Genomic DNA, 18,574 nt, shown 5'->3' with positions numbered 1-18,574 from the left:
GGGTTAAAAAGAAAGATTCCTACTTTCATTGCTACCTGCTTGCTGGCTAGCCAGCTAGCCAGCCCTGTGGGCCTTGCTGCTGCTGCAGCCAAAAAACAAAAGGTGGTGCTGCTGCTGCTTCTGCTGCTTCTGCTTCTGCTTGTGTCTGGCCCCTGTTGGAGCGTCCAGGCACAGGACTTCTGCTGCTGCTGACTAAATGGCCTCCTTAATTGGATCATTTGAGTAGCCAGCACACCTGTGCAGGTAGGGCATGACATGATAGGCAGCTGCCTTGATAGCGGGTGGGTGCTGAATGTTCCTAATTGACAAAATAAGATTAATGCTTATGAAGAAATATAAAATCTCATCCCTTCCCCAATATCGCGCCACACCCCTACCCCTTAATTCCCTGGTTGAACGTGATGGACATATGTCTTTTTTCGACCGTACTAACTATGTAACTATGTAACATAACATGGGGGGGGGGGGGGGGGTCTCCTGGCTGTTCACACAGGTGTGTCATTGCTGTACATTGACCATGCATTGCTTCTGTGGTATTGCAAAGGCAAAGACAAATGCTTCCAGCCATCCATTGCACTAATGGATTGGTCATCAGCTGGCTGTCTATGTCCCGCATCAATATAGACCAAAGTACAGAGGGTTAGGCTATGCTATTGTGCACCTACCTGATGCATCAGAAGGTGCGAGGCCCTTGCTAAATTCTGTGCACAGACTTTGAGATCTATGCTTTAGACTGTATCTAAACCTGCTCCAACATGGACTGACATTCTGGCCTACTTTCAGCCGATGCGACTTGTCTGTCGCTGAACAGTCGCTTTTTATGTATTCAGCACCTATGTATAATGTTGTAAAAATGCTCTAGAAGCTAAAGTCGCAGAAATGTCACACATATTTGGCCTGCAACTTTCTGTGCGACAAATTCAGACAGGAAAAATCAGTATAAATCCTTAGAAAATTATCCCCCAGTGTCTCCATCTGCTGGCGGTATTGAATAAGCATTGCTGCACTGATGGGGTATGCATTAGACGAAAAAAAAGAAGAAAAAGAAGAATAATACGCCCAGAAAAGAGGCGAAAAGGAGAAAAACGTAAAAAAACGTGAAAAAAAAGTAAGAGGAAGAAGAAGGGAAAAAAAGGTGGAAATGGGTTTAAAAGTGATTTCGGCGGAGAATATATATATATATATATATATATATATATATATATATATATATATGCGCACACACACACATAGATATAAACGTATTCTCCGTTGAGATATTGCAGCCGCTGCTGTGTCCAGGCCCAGGAGCCTTAGCACTGTGCTGTGATGTCACTCAATACCACTGACATCACTAGGTGTAAACAACATCTCTCCTTTGCTGTGTATGTGACTATGGAGCTGTTTGGTGATGTCGTCTATTACGGCCTTCATAGAAGCAACAGGAGATTGTTGCATCCATCTTGAACCCTCAGAACTACAGTGCTATGATGTCACTCACTTCCACAGGCCTTGCAGAGTGTAAACAACAACAACCCAGCTTTGTTGTGTATGTAACCAAAGGGATTTGTGATGTCACCTAGAACCTTCACAGCAGCGACAGCTTTATGAGGAGCATCAGCACTGCTCTGCCTGAGCAGAACCATCACCGCCATAGGTTGTCAAATAACCCGGATTTAACCCACACAGGTAAGTCCAATGGGGTGCAGGCATGTCCTCTATGCTTACAGCTTCCCGTGGGTGTTGGTTTGATACCGTTTGGGGACAGCCAAGGAGGCATCTGCAGGCAACAAAGGTAGGTGTGTGCTTGTGTGTGTGTTTCCTATGCAGATCCTAAGCCCAGTGTCACATGCAAGTAGGAGGAGTAAGAAGGGTTCCTGGCAAATCCGGGTTATGGATTGCATTTAAAAAGGCCCCGTGGGAGTGCAATGGGCCCCTGTCTTGCTGCTTAGCAATAATGGTATGGGTTTAGGTTCTGCTGTGTGTACTGGTGGTTGACTGCCCCCCAGCCCAGAGTGTGCATGGAAAATTGTCTGGCAGCCTCCCTGACAGCAAGCAGTGATAGTGCCCATGAAGGGGACCTTGTTGGGCCCGCCCCTTTCACGGTTATCGCTTCTCGGCCTTTTGGCTAAGATCAAGTGTAGTATCTGTTCTTATCAGTTTAATATCTGATACGTCCCCTATCTGGGGACCATATATTAAATGGATTTTTGAGAACGGGGGCCGATTTCGAAGCTTGCTTCCGTCGCCCTATGCATTGACCCGATATGGCAGTATCTTCGGGTACAGTGCACCACCCCCTTACAGGGTTAAAAAGAAAGATTCCTACTTTCATTGCTACCTGCTTGCTGGCTAGCCAGCTAGCCAGCCCTGTGGGCCTTGCTGCTGCTGCAGCCAAAAAACAAAAGGTGGTGCTGCTGCTGCTTCTGCTGCTTCTGCTTCTGCTTGTGTCTGGCCCCTGTTGGAGCGTCCAGGCACAGGACTTCTGCTGCTGCTGACTAAATGGCCTCCTTAATTGGATCATTTGAGTAGCCAGCACACCTGTGCAGGTAGGGCATGACATGATAGGCAGCTGCCTTGATAGCGGGTGGGTGCTGAATGTTCCTAATTGACAAAATAAGATTAATGCTTATGAAGAAATATAAAATCTCATCCCTTCCCCAATATCGCGCCACACCCCTACCCCTTAATTCCCTGGTTGAACGTGATGGACATATGTCTTTTTTCGACCGTACTAACTATGTAACTATGTAACATAACATGGGGGGGGGGGTCTCCTGGCTGTTCACACAGGTGTGTCATTGCTGTACATTGACCATGCATTGCTTCTGTGGTATTGCAAAGGCAAAGACAAATGCTTCCAGCCATCCATTGCACTAATGGATTGGTCATCAGCTGGCTGTCTATGTCCCGCATCAATATAGACCAAAGTACAGAGGGTTAGGCTATGCTATTGTGCACCTACCTGATGCATCAGAAGGTGCGAGGCCCTTGCTAAATTCTGTGCACAGACTTTGAGATCTATGCTTTAGACTGTATCTAAACCTGCTCCAACATGGACTGACATTCTGGCCTACTTTCAGCCGATGCGACTTGTCTGTCGCTGAACAGTCGCTTTTTATGTATTCAGCACCTATGTATAATGTTGTAAAAATGCTCTAGAAGCTAAAGTCGCAGAAATGTCACACATATTTGGCCTGCAACTTTCTGTGCGACAAATTCAGACAGGAAAAATCAGTATAAATCCTTAGAAAATTATCCCCCAGTGTCTCCATCTGCTGGCGGTATTGAATAAGCATTGCTGCACTGATGGGGTATGCATTAGACGAAAAAAAAGAAGAAAAAGAAGAATAATACGCCCAGAAAAGAGGCGAAAAGGAGAAAAACGTAAAAAAACGTGAAAAAAAAGTAAGAGGAAGAGAAGGGAAAAAAAGGTGGAAATGGGTTTAAAAGTGATTTCGGCGGAGAATATATATATATATATATATATATATATATATATATATATATATATGCGCACACACACACATAGATATAAACGTATTCTCCATTGAGATATTGCAGCCGCTGCTGTGTCCAGGCCCAGGAGCCTTAGCACTGTGCTGTGATGTCACTCAATACCACTGACATCACTAGGTGTAAACAACATCTCTCCTTTGCTGTGTATGTGACTATGGAGCTGTTTGGTGATGTCGTCTATTACGGCCTTCATAGAAGCAACAGGAGATTGTTGCATCCATCTTGAACCCTCAGAACTACAGTGCTATGATGTCACTCACTTCCACAGGCCTTGCAGAGTGTAAACAACAACAACCCAGCTTTGTTGTGTATGTAACCAAAGGGATTTGTGATGTCACCTAGAACCTTCACAGCAGCGACAGCTTTATGAGGAGCATCAGCACTGCTCTGCCTGAGCAGAACCATCACCGCCATAGGTTGTCAAATAACCCGGATTTAACCCACACAGGTAAGTCCAATGGGGTGCAGGCATGTCCTCTATGCTTACAGCTTCCCGTGGGTGTTGGTTTGATACCGTTTGGGGACAGCCAAGGAGGCATCTGCAGGCAACAAAGGTAGGTGTGTGCTTGTGTGTGTGTTTCCTATGCAGATCCTAAGCCCAGTGTCACATGCAAGTAGGAGGAGTAAGAAGGGTTCCTGGCAAATCCGGGTTATGGATTGCATTTAAAAAGGCCCCGTGGGAGTGCAATGGGCCCCTGTCTTGCTGCTTAGCAATAATGGTATGGGTTTAGGTTCTGCTGTGTGTACTGGTGGTTGACTGCCCCCCAGCCCAGAGTGTGCATGGAAAATTGTCTGGCAGCCTCCCTGACAGCAAGCAGTGATAGTGCCCATGAAGGGGACCTTGTTGGGCCCGCCCCTTTCACGGTTATCGCTTCTCGGCCTTTTGGCTAAGATCAAGTGTAGTATCTGTTCTTATCAGTTTAATATCTGATACGTCCCCTATCTGGGGACCATATATTAAATGGATTTTTGAGAACGGGGGCCGATTTCGAAGCTTGCTTCCGTCGCCCTATGCATTGACCCGATATGGCAGTATCTTCGGGTACAGTGCACCACCCCCTTACAGGGTTAAAAAGAAAGATTCCTACTTTCATTGCTACCTGCTTGCTGGCTAGCCAGCTAGCCAGCCCTGTGGGCCTTGCTGCTGCTGCAGCCAAAAAACAAAAGGTGGTGCTGCTGCTGCTTCTGCTGCTTCTGCTTCTGCTTGTGTCTGGCCCCTGTTGGAGCGTCCAGGCACAGGACTTCTGCTGCTGCTGACTAAATGGCCTCCTTAATTGGATCATTTGAGTAGCCAGCACACCTGTGCAGGTAGGGCATGACATGATAGGCAGCTGCCTTGATAGCGGGTGGGTGCTGAATGTTCCTAATTGACAAAATAAGATTAATGCTTATGAAGAAATATAAAATCTCATCCCTTCCCCAATATCGCGCCACACCCCTACCCCTTAATTCCCTGGTTGAACGTGATGGACATATGTCTTTTTTCGACCGTACTAACTATGTAACTATGTAACATAACATGGGGGGGGGGGGTCTCCTGGCTGTTCACACAGGTGTGTCATTGCTGTACATTGACCATGCATTGCTTCTGTGGTATTGCAAAGGCAAAGACAAATGCTTCCAGCCATCCATTGCACTAATGGATTGGTCATCAGCTGGCTGTCTATGTCCCGCATCAATATAGACCAAAGTACAGAGGGTTAGGCTATGCTATTGTGCACCTACCTGATGCATCAGAAGGTGCGAGGCCCTTGCTAAATTCTGTGCACAGACTTTGAGATCTATGCTTTAGACTGTATCTAAACCTGCTCCAACATGGACTGACATTCTGGCCTACTTTCAGCCGATGCGACTTGTCTGTCGCTGAACAGTCGCTTTTTATGTATTCAGCACCTATGTATAATGTTGTAAAAATGCTCTAGAAGCTAAAGTCGCAGAAATGTCACACATATTTGGCCTGCAACTTTCTGTGCGACAAATTCAGACAGGAAAAATCAGTATAAATCCTTAGAAAATTATCCCCCAGTGTCTCCATCTGCTGGCGGTATTGAATAAGCATTGCTGCACTGATGGGGTATGCATTAGACGAAAAAAAAGAAGAAAAAGAAGAATAATACGCCCAGAAAAGAGGCGAAAAGGAGAAAAACGTAAAAAAACGTGAAAAAAAAGTAAGAGGAAGAGAAGGGAAAAAAAGGTGGAAATGGGTTTAAAAGTGATTTCGGCGGAGATATATATATATATATATATATATATATATATATATATATATATATGCGCACACACACACATAGATATAAACGTATTCTCCGTTGAGATATTGCAGCCGCTGCTGTGTCCAGGCCCAGGAGCCTTAGCACTGTGCTGTGATGTCACTCAATACCACTGACATCACTAGGTGTAAACAACATCTCTCCTTTGCTGTGTATGTGACTATGGAGCTGTTTGGTGATGTCGTCTATTACGGCCTTCATAGAAGCAACAGGAGATTGTTGCATCCATCTTGAACCCTCAGAACTACAGTGCTATGATGTCACTCACTTCCACAGGCCTTGCAGAGTGTAAACAACAACAACCCAGCTTTGTTGTGTATGTAACCAAAGGGATTTGTGATGTCACCTAGAACCTTCACAGCAGCGACAGCTTTATGAGGAGCATCAGCACTGCTCTGCCTGAGCAGAACCATCACCGCCATAGGTTGTCAAATAACCCGGATTTAACCCACACAGGTAAGTCCAATGGGGTGCAGGCATGTCCTCTATGCTTACAGCTTCCCGTGGGTGTTGGTTTGATACCGTTTGGGGACAGCCAAGGAGGCATCTGCAGGCAACAAAGGTAGGTGTGTGCTTGTGTGTGTGTTTCCTATGCAGATCCTAAGCCCAGTGTCACATGCAAGTAGGAGGAGTAAGAAGGGTTCCTGGCAAATCCGGGTTATGGATTGCATTTAAAAAGGCCCCGTGGGAGTGCAATGGGCCCCTGTCTTGCTGCTTAGCAATAATGGTATGGGTTTAGGTTCTGCTGTGTGTACTGGTGGTTGACTGCCCCCCAGCCCAGAGTGTGCATGGAAAATTGTCTGGCAGCCTCCCTGACAGCAAGCAGTGATAGTGCCCATGAAGGGGACCTTGTTGGGCCCGCCCCTTTCACGGTTATCGCTTCTCGGCCTTTTGGCTAAGATCAAGTGTAGTATCTGTTCTTATCAGTTTAATATCTGATACGTCCCCTATCTGGGGACCATATATTAAATGGATTTTTGAGAACGGGGGCCGATTTCGAAGCTTGCTTCCGTCGCCCTATGCATTGACCCGATATGGCAGTATCTTCGGGTACAGTGCACCACCCCCTTACAGGGTTAAAAAGAAAGATTCCTACTTTCATTGCTACCTGCTTGCTGGCTAGCCAGCTAGCCAGCCCTGTGGGCCTTGCTGCTGCTGCAGCCAAAAAACAAAAGGTGGTGCTGCTGCTGCTTCTGCTGCTTCTGCTTCTGCTTGTGTCTGGCCCCTGTTGGAGCGTCCAGGCACAGGACTTCTGCTGCTGCTGACTAAATGGCCTCCTTAATTGGATCATTTGAGTAGCCAGCACACCTGTGCAGGTAGGGCATGACATGATAGGCAGCTGCCTTGATAGCGGGTGGGTGCTGAATGTTCCTAATTGACAAAATAAGATTAATGCTTATGAAGAAATATAAAATCTCATCCCTTCCCCAATATCGCGCCACACCCCTACCCCTTAATTCCCTGGTTGAACGTGATGGACATATGTCTTTTTTCGACCGTACTAACTATGTAACTATGTAACATAACATGGGGGGGGGGGGGGGTCTCCTGGCTGTTCACACAGGTGTGTCATTGCTGTACATTGACCATGCATTGCTTCTGTGGTATTGCAAAGGCAAAGACAAATGCTTCCAGCCATCCATTGCACTAATGGATTGGTCATCAGCTGGCTGTCTATGTCCCGCATCAATATAGACCAAAGTACAGAGGGTTAGGCTATGCTATTGTGCACCTACCTGATGCATCAGAAGGTGCGAGGCCCTTGCTAAATTCTGTGCACAGACTTTGAGATCTATGCTTTAGACTGTATCTAAACCTGCTCCAACATGGACTGACATTCTGGCCTACTTTCAGCCGATGCGACTTGTCTGTCGCTGAACAGTCGCTTTTTATGTATTCAGCACCTATGTATAATGTTGTAAAAATGCTCTAGAAGCTAAAGTCGCAGAAATGTCACACATATTTGGCCTGCAACTTTCTGTGCGACAAATTCAGACAGGAAAAATCAGTATAAATCCTTAGAAAATTATCCCCCAGTGTCTCCATCTGCTGGCGGTATTGAATAAGCATTGCTGCACTGATGGGGTATGCATTAGACGAAAAAAAAGAAGAAAAAGAAGAATAATACGCCCAGAAAAGAGGCGAAAAGGAGAAAAACGTAAAAAAACGTGAAAAAAAAGTAAGAGGAAGAGAAGGGAAAAAAAGGTGGAAATGGGTTTAAAAGTGATTTCGGCGGAGAAATATATATATATATATATATATATATATATATATATATATATATATGCGCACACACACACATAGATATAAACGTATTCTCCGTTGAGATATTGCAGCCGCTGCTGTGTCCAGGCCCAGGAGCCTTAGCACTGTGCTGTGATGTCACTCAATACCACTGACATCACTAGGTGTAAACAACATCTCTCCTTTGCTGTGTATGTGACTATGGAGCTGTTTGGTGATGTCGTCTATTACGGCCTTCATAGAAGCAACAGGAGATTGTTGCATCCATCTTGAACCCTCAGAACTACAGTGCTATGATGTCACTCACTTCCACAGGCCTTGCAGAGTGTAAACAACAACAACCCAGCTTTGTTGTGTATGTAACCAAAGGGATTTGTGATGTCACCTAGAACCTTCACAGCAGCGACAGCTTTATGAGGAGCATCAGCACTGCTCTGCCTGAGCAGAACCATCACCGCCATAGGTTGTCAAATAACCCGGATTTAACCCACACAGGTAAGTCCAATGGGGTGCAGGCATGTCCTCTATGCTTACAGCTTCCCGTGGGTGTTGGTTTGATACCGTTTGGGGACAGCCAAGGAGGCATCTGCAGGCAACAAAGGTAGGTGTGTGCTTGTGTGTGTGTTTCCTATGCAGATCCTAAGCCCAGTGTCACATGCAAGTAGGAGGAGTAAGAAGGGTTCCTGGCAAATCCGGGTTATGGATTGCATTTAAAAAGGCCCCGTGGGAGTGCAATGGGCCCCTGTCTTGCTGCTTAGCAATAATGGTATGGGTTTAGGTTCTGCTGTGTGTACTGGTGGTTGACTGCCCCCCAGCCCAGAGTGTGCATGGAAAATTGTCTGGCAGCCTCCCTGACAGCAAGCAGTGATAGTGCCCATGAAGGGGACCTTGTTGGGCCCGCCCCTTTCACGGTTATCGCTTCTCGGCCTTTTGGCTAAGATCAAGTGTAGTATCTGTTCTTATCAGTTTAATATCTGATACGTCCCCTATCTGGGGACCATATATTAAATGGATTTTTGAGAACGGGGGCCGATTTCGAAGCTTGCTTCCGTCGCCCTATGCATTGACCCGATATGGCAGTATCTTCGGGTACAGTGCACCACCCCCTTACAGGGTTAAAAAGAAAGATTCCTACTTTCATTGCTACCTGCTTGCTGGCTAGCCAGCTAGCCAGCCCTGTGGGCCTTGCTGCTGCTGCAGCCAAAAAACAAAAGGTGGTGCTGCTGCTGCTTCTGCTGCTTCTGCTTCTGCTTGTGTCTGGCCCCTGTTGGAGCGTCCAGGCACAGGACTTCTGCTGCTGCTGACTAAATGGCCTCCTTAATTGGATCATTTGAGTAGCCAGCACACCTGTGCAGGTAGGGCATGACATGATAGGCAGCTGCCTTGATAGCGGGTGGGTGCTGAATGTTCCTAATTGACAAAATAAGATTAATGCTTATGAAGAAATATAAAATCTCATCCCTTCCCCAATATCGCGCCACACCCCTACCCCTTAATTCCCTGGTTGAACGTGATGGACATATGTCTTTTTTCGACCGTACTAACTATGTAACTATGTAACATAACATGGGGGGGGGGGGGGTCTCCTGGCTGTTCACACAGGTGTGTCATTGCTGTACATTGACCATGCATTGCTTCTGTGGTATTGCAAAGGCAAAGACAAATGCTTCCAGCCATCCATTGCACTAATGGATTGGTCATCAGCTGGCTGTCTATGTCCCGCATCAATATAGACCAAAGTACAGAGGGTTAGGCTATGCTATTGTGCACCTACCTGATGCATCAGAAGGTGCGAGGCCCTTGCTAAATTCTGTGCACAGACTTTGAGATCTATGCTTTAGACTGTATCTAAACCTGCTCCAACATGGACTGACATTCTGGCCTACTTTCAGCCGATGCGACTTGTCTGTCGCTGAACAGTCGCTTTTTATGTATTCAGCACCTATGTATAATGTTGTAAAAATGCTCTAGAAGCTAAAGTCGCAGAAATGTCACACATATTTGGCCTGCAACTTTCTGTGCGACAAATTCAGACAGGAAAAATCAGTATAAATCCTTAGAAAATTATCCCCCAGTGTCTCCATCTGCTGGCGGTATTGAATAAGCATTGCTGCACTGATGGGGTATGCATTAGACGAAAAAAAAGAAGAAAAAGAAGAATAATACGCCCAGAAAAGAGGCGAAAAGGAGAAAAACGTAAAAAAACGTGAAAAAAAAGTAAGAGGAAGAGAAGGGAAAAAAAGGTGGAAATGGGTTTAAAAGTGATTTCGGCGGAGAAATATATATATATATATATATATATATGCGCACACACACACATAGATATAAACGTATTCTCCGTTGAGATATTGCAGCCGCTGCTGTGTCCAGGCCCAGGAGCCTTAGCACTGTGCTGTGATGTCACTCAATACCACTGACATCACTAGGTGTAAACAACATCTCTCCTTTGCTGTGTATGTGACTATGGAGCTGTTTGGTGATGTCGTCTATTACGGCCTTCATAGAAGCAACAGGAGATTGTTGCATCCATCTTGAACCCTCAGAACTACAGTGCTATGATGTCACTCACTTCCACAGGCCTTGCAGAGTGTAAACAACAACAACCCAGCTTTGTTGTGTATGTAACCAAAGGGATTTGTGATGTCACCTAGAACCTTCACAGCAGCGACAGCTTTATGAGGAGCATCAGCACTGCTCTGCCTGAGCAGAACCATCACCGCCATAGGTTGTCAAATAACCCGGATTTAACCCACACAGGTAAGTCCAATGGGGTGCAGGCATGTCCTCTATGCTTACAGCTTCCCGTGGGTGTTGGTTTGATACCGTTTGGGGACAGCCAAGGAGGCATCTGCAGGCAACAAAGGTAGGTGTGTGCTTGTGTGTGTGTTTCCTATGCAGATCCTAAGCCCAGTGTCACATGCAAGTAGGAGGAGTAAGAAGGGTTCCTGGCAAATCCGGGTTATGGATTGCATTTAAAAAGGCCCCGTGGGAGTGCAATGGGCCCCTGTCTTGCTGCTTAGCAATAATGGTATGGGTTTAGGTTCTGCTGTGTGTACTGGTGGTTGACTGCCCCCCAGCCCAGAGTGTGCATGGAAAATTGTCTGGCAGCCTCCCTGACAGCAAGCAGTGATAGTGCCCATGAAGGGGACCTTGTTGGGCCCGCCCCTTTCACGGTTATCGCTTCTCGGCCTTTTGGCTAAGATCAAGTGTAGTATCTGTTCTTATCAGTTTAATATCTGATACGTCCCCTATCTGGGGACCATATATTAAATGGATTTTTGAGAACGGGGGCCGATTTCGAAGCTTGCTTCCGTCGCCCTATGCATTGACCCGATATGGCAGTATCTTCGGGTACAGTGCACCACCCCCTTACAGGGTTAAAAAGAAAGATTCCTACTTTCATTGCTACCTGCTTGCTGGCTAGCCAGCTAGCCAGCCCTGTGGGCCTTGCTGCTGCTGCAGCCAAAAAACAAAAGGTGGTGCTGCTGCTGCTTCTGCTGCTTCTGCTTCTGCTTGTGTCTGGCCCCTGTTGGAGCGTCCAGGCACAGGACTTCTGCTGCTGCTGACTAAATGGCCTCCTTAATTGGATCATTTGAGTAGCCAGCACACCTGTGCAGGTAGGGCATGACATGATAGGCAGCTGCCTTGATAGCGGGTGGGTGCTGAATGTTCCTAATTGACAAAATAAGATTAATGCTTATGAAGAAATATAAAATCTCATCCCTTCCCCAATATCGCGCCACACCCCTACCCCTTAATTCCCTGGTTGAACGTGATGGACATATGTCTTTTTTCGACCGTACTAACTATGTAACTATGTAACATAACATGGGGGGGGGGGGGGGGGGGGGTCTCCTGGCTGTTCACACAGGTGTGTCATTGCTGTACATTGACCATGCATTGCTTCTGTGGTATTGCAAAGGCAAAGACAAATGCTTCCAGCCATCCATTGCACTAATGGATTGGTCATCAGCTGGCTGTCTATGTCCCGCATCAATATAGACCAAAGTACAGAGGGTTAGGCTATGCTATTGTGCACCTACCTGATGCATCAGAAGGTGCGAGGCCCTTGCTAAATTCTGTGCACAGACTTTGAGATCTATGCTTTAGACTGTATCTAAACCTGCTCCAACATGGACTGACATTCTGGCCTACTTTCAGCCGATGCGACTTGTCTGTCGCTGAACAGTCGCTTTTTATGTATTCAGCACCTATGTATAATGTTGTAAAAATGCTCTAGAAGCTAAAGTCGCAGAAATGTCACACATATTTGGCCTGCAACTTTCTGTGCGACAAATTCAGACAGGAAAAATCAGTATAAATCCTTAGAAAATTATCCCCCAGTGTCTCCATCTGCTGGCGGTATTGAATAAGCATTGCTGCACTGATGGGGTATGCATTAGACGAAAAAAAAGAAGAAAAAGAAGAATAATACGCCCAGAAAAGAGGCGAAAAGGAGAAAAACGTAAAAAAACGTGAAAAAAAAGTAAGAGGAAGAGAAGGGAAAAAAAGGTGGAAATGGGTTTAAAAGTGATTTCGGCGGAGAAATATATATATATATATATATATATATATATATATATATATATATATATGCGCACACACACACATAGATATAAACGTATTCTCCGTTGAGATATTGCAGCCGCTGCTGTGTCCAGGCCCAGGAGCCTTAGCACTGTGCTGTGATGTCACTCAATACCACTGACATCACTAGGTGTAAACAACATCTCTCCTTTGCTGTGTATGTGACTATGGAGCTGTTTGGTGATGTCGTCTATTACGGCCTTCATAGAAGCAACAGGAGATTGTTGCATCCATCTTGAACCCTCAGAACTACAGTGCTATGATGTCACTCACTTCCACAGGCCTTGCAGAGTGTAAACAACAACAACCCAGCTTTGTTGTGTATGTAACCAAAGGGATTTGTGATGTCACCTAGAACCTTCACAGCAGCGACAGCTTTATGAGGAGCATCAGCACTGCTCTGCCTGAGCAGAACCATCACCGCCATAGGTTGTCAAATAACCCGGATTTAACCCACACAGGTAAGTCCAATGGGGTGCAGGCATGTCCTCTATGCTTACAGCTTCCCGTGGGTGTTGGTTTGATACCGTTTGGGGACAGCCAAGGAGGCATCTGCAGGCAACAAAGGTAGGTGTGTGCTTGTGTGTGTGTTTCCTATGCAGATCCTAAGCCCAGTGTCACATGCAAGTAGGAGAAGTAAGAAGGGTTCCTGGCAAATCCGGGTTATGGATTGCATTTAAAAAGGCCCCGTGGGAGTGCAATGGGCCCCTGTCTTGCTGCTTAGCAATAATGGTATGGGTTTAGGTTCTGCTGTGTGTACTGGTGGTTGACTGCCCCCCAGCCCAGAGTGTGCATGGAAAATTGTCTGGCAGCCTCCCTGACAGCAAGCAGTGATAGTGCCCATGAAGGGGACCTTGTTGGGCCCGCCCCTTTCACGGTTATCGCTTCTCGGCCTTTTGGCTAAGATCAAGTGTAGTATCTGTTCTTATCAGTTTAATATCTGATACGTCCCCTATCTGGGGACCATATATTAAATGGATTTTTGAGAACGGGGGCCGATTTCGAAGCTTGCTTCCGTCGCCCTATGCATTGACCCGATATGGCAGTATCTTCGGGTACAGTGCACCACCCCCTTACAGGGTTAAAAAGAAAGATTCCTACTTTCATTGCTACCTGCTTGCTGGCTAGCCAGCTAGCCAGCCCTGTGGGCCTTGCTGCTGCTGCAGCCAAAAAACAAAAGGTGGTGCTGCTGCTGCTTCTGCTGCTTCTGCTTCTGCTTGTGTCTGGCCCCTGTTGGAGCGTCCAGGCACAGGACTTCTGCTGCTGCTGACTAAATGGCCTCCTTAATTGGATCATTTGAGTAGCCAGCACACCTGTGCAGGTAGGGCATGACATGATAGGCAGCTGCCTTGATAGCGGGTGGGTGCTGAATGTTCCTAATTGACAAAATAAGATTAATGCTTATGAAGAAATATAAAATCTCATCCCTTCCCCAATATCGCGCCACACCCCTACCCCTTAATTCCCTGGTTGAACGTGATGGACATATGTCTTTTTTCGACCGTACTAACTATGTAACTATGTAACATAACATGGGGGGGGGGGGTCTCCTGGCTGTTCACACAGGTGTGTCATTGCTGTACATTGACCATGCATTGCTTCTGTGGTATTGCAAAGGCAAAGACAAATGCTTCCAGCCATCCATTGCACTAATGGATTGGTCATCAGCTGGCTGTCTATGTCCCGCATCAATATAGACCAAAGTACAGAGGGTTAGGCTATGCTATTGTGCACCTACCTGATGCATCAGAAGGTGCGAGGCCCTTGCTAAATTCTGTGCACAGACTTTGAGATCTATGCTTTAGACTGTATCTAAACCTGCTCCAACATGGACTGACATTCTGGCCTACTTTCAGCCGATGCGACTTGTCTGTCGCTGAACAGTCGCTTTTTATGTATTCAGCACCTATGTATAATGTTGTAAAAATGCTCTAGAAGCTAAAGTCGCAGAAATGTCACACATATTTGGCCTGCAACTTTCTGTGCGACAAATTCAGACAGGAAAAATCAGTATAAATCCTTAGAAAATTATCCCCCAGTGTCTCCATCTGCTGGCGGTATTGAATAAGCATTGCTGCACTGATGGGGTATGCATTAGACGAAAAAAAAGAAGAAAAAGAAGAATAATACGCCCAGAAAAGAGGCGAAAAGGAGAAAAACGTAAAAAAACGTGAAAAAAAAGTAAGAGGAAGAGAAGGGAAAAAAAGGTGGAAATGGGTTTAAAAGTGATTTCGGCGGAGAAATATATATATATATATATATATATATATATATATATATATATATGCGCACACACACACATAGATATAAACGTATTCTCCGTTGAGATATTGCAGCCGCTGCTGTGTCCAGGCCCAGGAGCCTTAGCACTGTGCTGTGATGTCACTCAATACCACTGACATCACTAGGTGTAAACAACATCTCTCCTTTGCTGTGTATGTGACTATGGAGCTGTTTGGTGATGTCGTCTATTACGGCCTTCATAGAAGCAACAGGAGATTGTTGCATCCATCTTGAACCCTCAGAACTACAGTGCTATGATGTCACTCACTTCCACAGGCCTTGCAGAGTGTAAACAACAACAACCCAGCTTTGTTGTGTATGTAACCAAAGGGATTTGTGATGTCACCTAGAACCTTCACAGCAGCGACAGCTTTATGAGGAGCATCAGCACTGCTCTGCCTGAGCAGAACCATCACCGCCATAGGTTGTCAAATAACCCGGATTTAACCCACACAGGTAAGTCCAATGGGGTGCAGGCATGTCCTCTATGCTTACAGCTTCCCGTGGGTGTTGGTTTGATACCGTTTGGGGACAGCCAAGGAGGCATCTGCAGGCAACAAAGGTAGGTGTGTGCTTGTGTGTGTGTTTCCTATGCAGATCCTAAGCCCAGTGTCACATGCAAGTAGGAGGAGTAAGAAGGGTTCCTGGCAAATCCGGGTTATGGATTGCATTTAAAAAGGCCCCGTGGGAGTGCAATGGGCCCCTGTCTTGCTGCTTAGCAATAATGGTATGGGTTTAGGTTCTGCTGTGTGTACTGGTGGTTGACTGCCCCCCAGCCCAGAGTGTGCATGGAAAATTGTCTGGCAGCCTCCCTGACAGCAAGCAGTGATAGTGCCCATGAAGGGGACCTTGTTGGGCCCGCCCCTTTCACGGTTATCGCTTCTCGGCCTTTTGGCTAAGATCAAGTGTAGTATCTGTTCTTATCAGTTTAATATCTGATACGTCCCCTATCTGGGGACCATATATTAAATGGATTTTTGAGAACGGGGGCCGATTTCGAAGCTTGCTTCCGTCGCCCTATGCATTGACCCGATATGGCAGTATCTTCGGGTACAGTGCACCACCCCCTTACAGGGTTAAAAAGAAAGATTCCTACTTTCATTGCTACCTGCTTGCTGGCTAGCCAGCTAGCCAGCCCTGTGGGCCTTGCTGCTGCTGCAGCCAAAAAACAAAAGGTGGTGCTGCTGCTGCTTCTGCTGCTTCTGCTTCTGCTTGTGTCTGGCCCCTGTTGGAGCGTCCAGGCACAGGACTTCTGCTGCTGCTGACTAAATGGCCTCCTTAATTGGATCATTTGAGTAGCCAGCACACCTGTGCAGGTAGGGCATGACATGATAGGCAGCTGCCTTGATAGCGGGTGGGTGCTGAATGTTCCTAATTGACAAAATAAGATTAATGCTTATGAAGAAATATAAAATCTCATCCCTTCCCCAATATCGCGCCACACCCCTACCCCTTAATTCCCTGGTTGAACGTGATGGACATATGTCTTTTTTCGACCGTACTAACTATGTAACTATGTAACATAACATGGGGGGGGTCTCCTGGCTGTTCACACAGGTGTGTCATTGCTGTACATTGACCATGCATTGCTTCTGTGGTATTGCAAAGGCAAAGACAAATGCTTCCAGCCATCCATTGCACTAATGGATTGGTCATCAGCTGGCTGTCTATGTCCCGCATCAATATAGACCAAAGTACAGAGGGTTAGGCTATGCTATTGTGCACCTACCTGATGCATCAGAAGGTGCGAGGCCCTTGCTAAATTCTGTGCACAGACTTTGAGATCTATGCTTTAGACTGTATCTAAACCTGCTCCAACATGGACTGACATTCTGGCCTACTTTCAGCCGATGCGACTTGTCTGTCGCTGAACAGTCGCTTTTTATGTATTCAGCACCTATGTATAATGTTGTAAAAATGCTCTAGAAGCTAAAGTCGCAGAAATGTCACACATATTTGGCCTGCAACTTTCTGTGCGACAAATTCAGACAGGAAAAATCAGTATAAATCCTTAGAAAATTATCCCCCAGTGTCTCCATCTGCTGGCGGTATTGAATAAGCATTGCTGCACTGATGGGGTATGCATTAGACGAAAAAAAAGAAGAAAAAGAAGAATAATACGCCCAGAAAAGAGGCGAAAAGGAGAAAAACGTAAAAAAACGTGAAAAAAAAGTAAGAGGAAGAGAAGGGAAAAAAAGGTGGAAATGGGTTTAAAAGTGATTTCGGCGGAGAAATATATATATATATATATATATATATATATATATATATATATATATATACGCACACACACACATAGATATAAACGTATTCTCCGTTGAGATATTGCAGCCGCTGCTGTGTCCAGGCCCAGGAGCCTTAGCACTGTGCTGTGATGTCACTCAATACCACTGACATCACTAGGTGTAAACAACATCTCTCCTTTGCTGTGTATGTGACTATGGAGCTGTTTGGTGATGTCGTCTATTACGGCCTTCATAGAAGCAACAGGAGATTGTTGCATCCATCTTGAACCCTCAGAACTACAGTGCTATGATGTCACTCACTTCCACAGGCCTTGCAGAGTGTAAACAACAACAACCCAGCTTTGTTGTGTATGTAACCAAAGGGATTTGTGATGTCACCTAGAACCTTCACAGCAGCGACAGCTTTATGAGGAGCATCAGCACTGCTCTGCCTGAGCAGAACCATCACCGCCATAGGTTGTCAAATAACCCGGATTTAACCCACACAGGTAAGTCCAATGGGGTGCAGGCATGTCCTCTATGCTTACAGCTTCCCGTGGGTGTTGGTTTGATACCGTTTGGGGACAGCCAAGGAGGCATCTGCAGGCAACAAAGGTAGGTGTGTGCTTGTGTGTGTGTTTCCTATGCAGATCCTAAGCCCAGTGTCACATGCAAGTAGGAGGAGTAAGAAGGGTTCCTGGCAAATCCGGGTTATGGATTGCATTTAAAAAGGCCCCGTGGGAGTGCAATGGGCCCCTGTCTTGCTGCTTAGCAATAATGGTATGGGTTTAGGTTCTGCTGTGTGTACTGGTGGTTGACTGCCCCCCAGCCCAGAGTGTGCATGGAAAATTGTCTGGCAGCCTCCCTGACAGCAAGCAGTGATAGTGCCCATGAAGGGGACCTTGTTGGGCCCGCCCCTTTCACGGTTATCGCTTCTCGGCCTTTTGGCTAAGATCAAGTGTAGTATCTGTTCTTATCAGTTTAATATCTGATACGTCCCCTATCTGGGGACCATATATTAAATGGATTTTTGAGAACGGGGGCCGATTTCGAAGCTTGCTTCCGTCGCCCTATGCATTGACCCGATATGGCAGTATCTTCGGGTACAGTGCACCACCCCCTTACAGGGTTAAAAAGAAAGATTCCTACTTTCATTGCTACCTGCTTGCTGGCTAGCCAGCTAGCCAGCCCTGTGGGCCTTGCTGCTGCTGCAGCCAAAAAACAAAAGGTGGTGCTGCTGCTGCTTCTGCTGCTTCTGCTTCTGCTTGTGTCTGGCCCCTGTTGGAGCGTCCAGGCACAGGACTTCTGCTGCTGCTGACTAAATGGCCTCCTTAATTGGATCATTTGAGTAGCCAGCACACCTGTGCAGGTAGGGCATGACATGATAGGCAGCTGCCTTGATAGCGGGTGGGTGCTGAATGTTCCTAATTGACAAAATAAGATTAATGCTTATGAAGAAATATAAAA

General features: G+C 46.2%; 8 non-coding genes across 8 annotated transcripts; all 8 read left to right on the top strand.

Annotated features, from left to right (window-relative positions):
* The first annotated feature begins 2,087 nt into the window (after positions 1–2,087).
* On the top strand, positions 2,088–2,278 carry LOC130334419 (U2 spliceosomal RNA). Its single transcript, XR_008876229.1, has one exon. It is a non-coding gene; the product is annotated as a U2 spliceosomal RNA (small nuclear RNA).
* A 2,087-nt stretch (positions 2,279–4,365) lies between these two features.
* On the top strand, positions 4,366–4,556 carry LOC130334418 (U2 spliceosomal RNA). Its single transcript, XR_008876228.1, has one exon. It is a non-coding gene; the product is annotated as a U2 spliceosomal RNA (small nuclear RNA).
* Positions 4,557–6,643: 2,087 nt separating this feature from the next.
* On the top strand, positions 6,644–6,834 carry LOC130334417 (U2 spliceosomal RNA). The gene has a single exon (XR_008876227.1). It is a non-coding gene; the product is annotated as a U2 spliceosomal RNA (small nuclear RNA).
* A 2,092-nt stretch (positions 6,835–8,926) lies between these two features.
* On the top strand, positions 8,927–9,117 carry LOC130334414 (U2 spliceosomal RNA). The gene has a single exon (XR_008876225.1). It is a non-coding gene; the product is annotated as a U2 spliceosomal RNA (small nuclear RNA).
* A 2,071-nt stretch (positions 9,118–11,188) lies between these two features.
* On the top strand, positions 11,189–11,379 carry LOC130334413 (U2 spliceosomal RNA). Its single transcript, XR_008876224.1, has one exon. It is a non-coding gene; the product is annotated as a U2 spliceosomal RNA (small nuclear RNA).
* A 2,100-nt stretch (positions 11,380–13,479) lies between these two features.
* Positions 13,480–13,670, top strand: LOC130334412 (U2 spliceosomal RNA). Its single transcript, XR_008876223.1, has one exon. It is a non-coding gene; the product is annotated as a U2 spliceosomal RNA (small nuclear RNA).
* A 2,087-nt stretch (positions 13,671–15,757) lies between these two features.
* LOC130334411 (U2 spliceosomal RNA) lies at positions 15,758–15,948 on the top strand. Its single transcript, XR_008876222.1, has one exon. It is a non-coding gene; the product is annotated as a U2 spliceosomal RNA (small nuclear RNA).
* A 2,087-nt stretch (positions 15,949–18,035) lies between these two features.
* LOC130334410 (U2 spliceosomal RNA) lies at positions 18,036–18,226 on the top strand. The gene has a single exon (XR_008876221.1). It is a non-coding gene; the product is annotated as a U2 spliceosomal RNA (small nuclear RNA).
* Positions 18,227–18,574: the final 348 nt, after the last annotated feature.

This window comes from Hyla sarda, unplaced genomic scaffold (assembly GCF_029499605.1).
Source record: "Hyla sarda isolate aHylSar1 unplaced genomic scaffold, aHylSar1.hap1 scaffold_432, whole genome shotgun sequence".
Lineage (NCBI taxonomy): Eukaryota > Metazoa > Chordata > Amphibia > Anura > Hylidae > Hyla > Hyla sarda.
This window is presented reverse-complemented; position numbering and strand designations above follow the sequence as displayed.